The 6,193-nt window shown below is 39.2% G+C and overlaps 1 non-coding gene across 1 annotated transcript; it reads left to right on the forward strand.

Annotated features, from left to right (window-relative positions):
- The first annotated feature begins 5,791 nt into the window (after window positions 1-5,791).
- LOC142173915 (small nucleolar RNA R71) lies at window positions 5,792-5,898 on the forward strand. Its single transcript, XR_012703282.1, has one exon. It is a non-coding gene; the product is annotated as a small nucleolar RNA R71 (small nucleolar RNA).
- Window positions 5,899-6,193: the final 295 nt, after the last annotated feature.

The following is a 6,193-nucleotide window of genomic DNA, read 5'->3' on the forward strand; positions in this document are numbered from 1 at the left end:
TTCCCGAAATTCAATTCTGACCACACGTACAAGTCACAAAACATGAAGTGAAGCTACTCTCGACCGCAAACCACCGAACGATGCACTAGAGCATAAAACGACCGGTCGGGTCATTACATTCTCCCCACTTAAACATACGTCCGTCCTTGAACGTGCCAAGAATCATCCTAGAGTTGTCCAAAATCCCTATTTAACACCTCGTGTGCCTACCCGTGCCACCACGACCCATGTGAGCAAATTAGCTCGAGCCAGATTGAAGATCCTTCCTATAACCTTAGCTAACAAGCCTTAGAACCAAATTCCAACATCCAAAATTCTCCACGAGACCTGATTCCAACATACTAACACTGTAACAATCTCAACCCACTGTACCTAAACTTAATCATGCACCTATGCTGAAATCACACCTTGCACCACATAATTCATTTGCACATAATAACATTTTCTGACCACAATAGCTATAATTTCACGAATTTGATGACCGTAATACACCTCATAACACATATAAGTCATGTTCCAACTCTCGCAATACTGCCACGACGAAAGAGATGTGCAGAAACTCATAACCACCTGTCAAATCAATAAATCATGAAGTCTCTCCACCTGTCAAGTATCATTACCTCATTTTGAACTGAATAACGATATTTTCTCTTTAATATAATCCGATCGCACTGATCTCAGGTCAAATAACCTTGTCTCACCCAGTACAAGTTGCTCGGGCAATAAGCCACCTCATATACTATCTAAAATCTCATACAGTGCCATCAAAACGCCAACAAGATATAACTCGAATGTGACCCATAGGGAAGAACGAACTCAGGCAAACAACCATCCAGCCCGCGTAACGAATAAAACAGCCAAACCGATGTTATGGCTCCATATTAGAGATAAGAAACAAGACACACAAAATAAGTATAAGGAACCATACTTAACATCTCACTGTTGTGGCGTGCAACCCGATCCAAATATGACATTGTTGCGGCGTGCAACTCGATCCAAACAAGACATTGTTGTGGCGCGCAACTCGATCCAAACATGACATCATTGCAACACGCAACCCAATCGACACAACATACATGTGGCAGCATGCCACATGATCCAAACAATATACCCGTGGAGGCGTGCCACCCGATCCAAACAATATACCCATGGCGGCGTGCCACCTAATCCAAACCAATATACCTATGGCGGCGCGCCACCCGATCTACACATAACAATCAATAAGGAACCACCCATCGCGCCGAAATGCTTATAATTAGGAAATGCCCGAATGTTGACCACAAGCACTACAAGTGTATGAATATAACCCTGGGGAGATGACTAGTGCCAAGCGCTACCAAAAACTCAAGCACGACTAAGGTGCAATGCCTAATTTAGCTACGGGCTTCCAAATACTTTTTCGGACACGCTCCTAAGTCCAAAATCACCATATGGAGCTATTGGAATAATTAAAACTCTATTTCGGGGTCGTTTACACATAAATCGACATCCAGACACTATTTTAACTTATGCTTTAAACCTTGGAACTAAGTACATGAAGATATGCAAGAGTGCATAATGGATTGGTCTTTAGGAAAACCTCTTTCGATTATTCTCCTAACTAGGTCTAATCAATGATTCAACTAGCCTCTTTCGATTACTTAGAAGAATCTATGAACTCAACCAAAAATATAATGCAAAGATATCACAAGTTATGTCTCTCTCGATTACATGAAAAAAGTGAATATAGATGCAACATTTAATTCATCTGAAAATGATTCAATACATAAAACTAGAGTTATAATCTACAAACAATCATAAATACACCAAATCCATCAAACCCTAAATGGAACTACTCCATAGATATGGAGAAATTCATCAAAAATAAAATTAAAGTATAGGAAAACATAAATTCAATCCAAACTAGTGTCTTGAGTGAGGAAGGAATGATGAAATCCTTGTGCTTGTGTTCTTCCAACTCCTCCTTAGGTCCGAAGTATGTCTAAAAGTCTAGAAAATAGCGTTTTCCCATGTATTTATACCAAATAGGGTCGGCCCCAGACGAAATTACCCTTTCCTAGCCGAAATAGGACTTTCACTCTGTAAAACTTGTACAGGCGCGCAGCATGGGGCGACACGCCATGCGGGGAATTAGTGGGGAAATCCAGAGAGCTCAACAATTCACCAGGCAACAAAAACACATTGTTGCGGTGCACCACGCGCCGCAGCAGTGCAAATTTCTCAGAGTGTTGCTTTTTGCGTGATTTTTGACGTCTAGACTTGGTCCTTGACCCCTGATCATGATACCGGCTTAATCTTTTGGGCTTTTACTCATACGTCAAAGCTCCAAATAGATCGAATTAGCTCCACAAAATCTAAATAGCTCGAAATCACATCTATAAGGCATAAAATACATAATAATGCAAAACACCACTAATTAAAGCTCAACACAAGTAAAGTACAGTGAATTAGAGTGAAATAAGCGACTAAAACACCATATTATAGCCTACCATCAACACCCCACACTTAAACCATTGCTCGTCCTCGAGCAATCAAACTACACTTCATATAGGCATGACCTTTTTCAACAACTCTCATAACTCATCATACCAAGAATATTTAAAACAGGTTTGACTCAAAAGCACCACGCATTTTCCATAACCACTCACTTACTCTAACACAGATATCAACGGCATTACCTTTCCTTCACGAATCAAGTGCCATCACACAGTAATAGAGAGTAGTTCCACACACAATAAAATTTAAGAACAATTAGGAACTCAAGATAGAAAGAATTCACTCACTCTCAGAAACAACATTCACGTGCCACAACAGACGTACCATAGGTTTGCCCGTAATGTACTACTCTACTAATTGAGCTCATTCAGGCAAGGATCAAGTAGGACTTTATTTGGTTGTAATGTAGGTTGCGAGATGGGTAGGATACATTTGGATATAAGAGTGACTACACCTCCCTAAGCACTTTAATACATACACTTAATCGTTCAATACCCCACACTTATGTCAAACCATAACTCCACCTTCACATCAATACACATTAACTCCCTACTTCTTTAAGCACAAATACATAAGAGTCACCAATATCAAGGAATATTTTGCATAACAATACAACTATTTTTTCATTTCTTTTTCAATTCAAGTGGCTCTTACTTTTTCAAAGCAGTGCACCTTTCTCTTTATTTCAATAGTTCCACTCAACATCCAAACCAATACCCCACACTTCAACTTTTACAAAGTTCATGACAAATTCAAGTGCTCACGAGAGGTAAAAGGTTCAAATAGATGGTCAATTTAAACAAATGGGTCAGGCTTGAAATGTGGTTGCCAAAGAAACATGATTAAATGTTCAACGGGGTTAACAAAGATACACAACAATTAGGCAGGTAAAAGCATGTATCTGGCTCAACAAAGAAATGCCTATATCACTTCCAAGACTGAATAAAACTACTATTTTGCTTTGCAAACACACGGGGCAAGTTCTAGGCATCAAATGCAATGCACAGAATACAAAAAAACTCACACATACATGGCACATAACTCACTCAGGATTGGACTATCAACACACTCTAGTCAAAGCAATTAAGCAAAGTTAAGATCATACAATTTAAGGTACTTATACAAGAGTAAAAAACTGAGCCTAAACGTCACAACTAAAGCACTCACTATTCTCAAGGTATAATAAAGTCATGACATATTGCCTTCAATTCAAATCACAGCACAAGGTTTCCTTCTCCTAAAATAAAAACTAACTACACCCGATTCAAACAAACCTCTTGGAAAAAAAACAACGGTACAAAGAAACATCAAGGGAGAATTATTACACTACCTACAAACGAAAATCTTTTTGTCTTTTTTCTTTCGATTTTAATCCCTCAAGAAACCCATCGATGGTATCCATCATCGGGAAAAATCGAAAATTTGAAAACATTTCTCATTTGTTTTCTATCTCTACTAACTACAACTAACAAAAAAATTAATATACATACATACAAATGTCCCCCACCCCACATTTAAGTTGTGGCATGTCCCCATGACACACAATTAAAAAGCATAAGGTAAAGAAAACTTCCCTGAATATCTAGTCGGGGTCTGAGTCAAAGTCGGGCTCCATGCAGACAGCTTCTTCTCAGCCTTTTCAGGGAACACCCCACACTTATCTTTCTCGCTCACTACAGTCTTCTCTTTCGAGCCCTTTACTTTCCACTCAATACTTGGAGCTGGTTTTCCTTTTTGCACCCTCTTTTATACATCCATCTTGAAAGTCACAGTCTCCTCGCCCACTCTAAGTATGAGTTTCATCTTATGTATATCTAATATCGCCCTGTCCGTTGCTAAGAATGGTCTTCCTAGGATGAGGGGGGCCTGCTTGTTTTTCTCCATATTAACCATTATAAAATCCACAGGAACTATGAACTTATCCACCCGAACTAACTCATCTTCCACTATCCCCTCGGGTATTAAAGTCGTTTGGTCTGCCAGCTACAATGATATTAGTGCAGACCTTATCTCTCCAATCTCCTTCTCCAGTTTCCTATAAATATATTGAGGCATTAAATTAATTGAGGCACTAGAATCACATAAAGACTTATCAAAATTAATAGTCTTAAAGAGCAAGGTATAGTAAAACTCCCTGGATCTCCACACTTTTGTGGGAGTTTATTTTGCAATATCATGTTGCAATGCTCTGTGAGCTTGACCACATAGGTCTCCTCTATTTTCCTCTTCTTCGTAAGGATCTCTTTCAAGAATTTAGCATAAGAAGGCATTTGTGAGAACACTTCTGTGAATGGTAAGTTTACATGAACCTGTTTCAGCACATCTAGAAATCTCTCAAACTGCTTGACCGGCTTTTCTCTACATAGCTTTTGAGGAAAAGGTAGCGCAGGCATATGCTTGCTCTCCTCATGTTCCTCCCTTCTCGATTTTTTTCCCTTCTTTTTCTCAGCTTTCTGCGGGCCTTTCTTCTTCTTGTCATCATCACTTTTCAGCTGCTCCCCCCTTTCTTTTTCAAGTATCACATCTTTTTGGATCGAGGTGGGGACTTTCAGCACTTGTGCACTTTTCAAGGTTACAACATTCACTGTTTCTTTAGAATTTCTTTCAGTATCAGCAGGGAGAGTGCATGGAACCCTCTAAAATAATATTGTTTCAATTTGTCCCACTTACTTCTCTAAATTTTGAATTGCTGCCCTTTGTACTTCAAATCTTTCATCAATTTTCACAATGAAGGCCTTTATGAAATCTTCTAGACTAGGTTGATTGGGCTGTTAAAGCTGAAACTGCTGCCATGGCTGATTCATAAAACCAGGAGCTCATTATCCCTGAAATCTGGGGTTGTTTTATTGCCATGCATTTGCTACCCCTAGGTGAACTCCATGAAAAACTGGGGTGCTTCTGACCCATTACATTAAAATTATAATTTCCCACAGCATTCACTTCCTTAGTTGAGGCTTGACACTCATGAGTAGGGTATCCTTTTCCACATATATCACATGCTACATGAGGCTCACTTTGTATCGTGGTTAAGGTCTACTTCCGGATTTCATTAGCCATAGTATCAAGTTATGCCTTCACAGATGTATTAGCATCAACTTGGTGAACACCAGTTGATCTTCTTCTTTCAGCACTCTCCGAGGGCCACTGATTAGCATATTCAGATAACTCATCAAGAATTGTAACTATCTCCTCTGGAGTCTTCTTCATCAAAGGGCCTCCAACTGCATTTCTCAATATTCTACGCGAGTCCGGTGTCAATCCATTCCAAAAGTCCTGGAGTTGCATCCAGAGTTCAATTCCACTATGTTGACACTTTCTAACAATCTCCTTAAACCTCTCCCATGCTTAAAAAACAGTTTCAGTCTCTTTCTAACAAAAGTTATGGATTTCTCTTCTAAACTTGACCATTTTAGATGAGGAGAAATATTTATCAAGAAATTTTCTGGTCATCTCCTCCCATGTTCTGATCAATCCCGTGGGCAAGCTTTGAAGCCACTTCTTTGTATCATCTTTAAGTGAAAAGGGGAATGCCATTAAGTACAATGCATCTTGTGACACCCCATTATATTAAAAAGTGTTCATAATCTCCTCGAAATTCATTAGATGTGTGTTTGGATCTTCGCTCATCTTTTCTATGAAGACACAATAGTTCTGAATGGTTTGAAGCAACCCTCACTTCAACTCAAAATTGTTAGCT

The sequence above is a fragment of the Nicotiana tabacum genome, chromosome 2 (assembly GCF_000715075.1).
Source record: "Nicotiana tabacum cultivar K326 chromosome 2, ASM71507v2, whole genome shotgun sequence".
NCBI classification, from domain to species: domain Eukaryota; kingdom Viridiplantae; phylum Streptophyta; class Magnoliopsida; order Solanales; family Solanaceae; genus Nicotiana; species Nicotiana tabacum.